The sequence below is a fragment of the Pteropus vampyrus genome, unplaced genomic scaffold, assembly GCF_000151845.1.
Source record: "Pteropus vampyrus isolate Shadow unplaced genomic scaffold, Pvam_2.0 Scaffold137, whole genome shotgun sequence".
NCBI classification, from domain to species: Eukaryota; Metazoa; Chordata; class Mammalia; order Chiroptera; family Pteropodidae; genus Pteropus; species Pteropus vampyrus.
In genome coordinates, this window is record NW_011888918.1 from 636099 (window position 1) to 638348 (window position 2250).

Sequence of the window (2250 nt, forward strand, 5' to 3'; positions counted from 1 at the left end):
TTTCTTTAAGTTCCAGTTATTTTGGCAAGAGGTCTTGCTGTCTCAATGAAAATAAAAGCCTTTGGGGCAAAACATCTAAAATAACTCTCTCAGATTACAAAATTTTTGTAGTCTATGTTGAAATATGGAATCATACAGTATGTATTTTTGGCTAACTTTTTTTCACTCAACACAATCATTTTGACATTCATCTGTGCTGAATGAGTCAATATTTCATTTGTTTTATTGCCCAGTAGTGTTCCATTGTATAGGTATAATACACTTTGTTTATCCATTCCCCTGCTGATGGACATTTGAGTTGTTCCCAGTTCTTGGCTTTTCAAATAAAGCTGCAATGAACCTTCGTGTATAGGTTTTGTATGGACGTGTGCTTTATTTTGCTTGAGTATCTATTGAGGAATGGAACGACTGGGTCATATGGTAGGGAAAGATGTTTAAATTCTTAAGAAACTGCAAACCATTTTCCATTCCCTTTTATACTCCCTCCTGGTATATAAGAATCCAACTTCTCCACACTGTCATTCACATCCGGTATGGTCAGTGTTATCAATTTTAGCTATCCCAGTGGGTATGAATAGTATTTCACTGTGGTCTTAATTTGCATTTTCCTAATGACATATACATTGAGCATCTTTTCATATGCCTTTTTCTATTTGTATAATTTTGGTAAAGTATCAGTTCAATATTTTTGCCCATTTAAAAAAATTGGGTCGTGTTCTTCTTATTGAGTTGTAAGACTTCTGTATATATCTGGATATCAGTCTTTTGTTGGACATATGTTTTGCAAATAGTTTCTTCCAGTCTGAGGCTTGCCCATTCATTTTATTTCATTTTTTTAATTAAAGAGCAAAAAGTTTTAATTTAGATGAAGCCCAATTAATGTTGTGTGTGTTAAATTAAAAAGAAAACTTTCCAACCTAAGTCCATTAAGGCTTTTTCTTTTTTTCTTTTTTCTTTTCCTGTTTAACAAATACATATTGAACATCAGATGTTTGAATACCTAGACCTGATCCCCAATTCCTATGATAACCGAAATATTTATTCTACAGTTCTTTGGGATTCCTAAGACTGGAATGGCTCAGCAAGAGGGACAGTATGTACTATGGTACAAAGACCTACTGGGTACGATGGGCACACACGGGAGCTGTGAAAGTAATGTGAGTGCAAGCAGTGGTGTGTCTTACCACCACTGTGTGTCATGCCACAAAGGAAACAGCACTTCTACAAGTATACAGCAATGTTCCACAATTCCGTTTAACAGAGTTTGCTGAAATTACAGCTAGACTGATAGTTCATCTGATGAGCATTCCAGATAAAGTTGGTTAATGATGACCATGAGCAGGTATAGGACTCAAAGTTTTCAAAGCTTTACTTCTTCTATCAGCACTCCTGATTTTGTAAATAATGAAGCCCATCAACCCCATTCTACCTAGATGTCCCTGTAAGCCTGGATGTAGCAGGGTTTAATGGGGACTCAAACATTTTTAATGAGGCTGTGAAGCATCTCACCACAGGACCAACAGCTCAGGCTGCCCCAACCCTCACAGTCAACTGAATGGGCAGGTGCCATGTGGGGCCTACCAGGAAGGCAGAAGCAAGACTTTTTCTATTATTTCTTCTAGACTGTAGTAACAGTCTAGACTATGGTAGACAGGCCCTCTCCCTTAAAAGAAGTCCATGTCCTAATCCCTGGAACCTGTGAATGTTATCTTTTATGGCAAAGGGACTTTACAGATGTAATTATGTTAAACATTTTGAGCAAGAGAGCATCTTGGATTATCTGGGTGGGCCTAATGAAATTACAAGAGTCCTTATAAGGAAAAACCAGAGACAGGACATAAGGTGATGTGACGACGGAAGCACAGGTCAGAGTGATGCAAGGAAGGACCATGAGCCAAAGAATGTGGGCAGCCTCCAGAAGCTGGAAAAAGCGAGTAACCAGATTCTCCTCTAGGGCCTTCAGAAGGGAATCCAGCCCTGTGACACCTTGATTTTAGCCCAGGTGAGAGTTTTCCATGATTATGTAATAGTGGGAATGTGTAGCAACACTGGCATGTAGCACGAGGACTATGTAACATAAAACTGTGACACCTTCCAGAAAAACGTTCTGGACTTTACAGTGCAGTGCAGCATCTGGGTTTCAGGCCTGTTTTTCTCACTTGCCAGAGTCTACATTTCTGTCAATGGTTGCCACAGTGCCAAGTGTGCTTATTTTACTAGATTTTGGGGAAGATAAAGTAGGGATAGCAA

General features: G+C 38.8%; 1 pseudogene; it reads right to left on the reverse strand.

Annotated features, from left to right (window-relative positions):
* Positions 1-1322: 1322 nt before the first annotated feature.
* LOC111744544 lies at positions 1323-1504 on the reverse strand (annotated as a pseudogene).
* Positions 1505-2250: the final 746 nt, after the last annotated feature.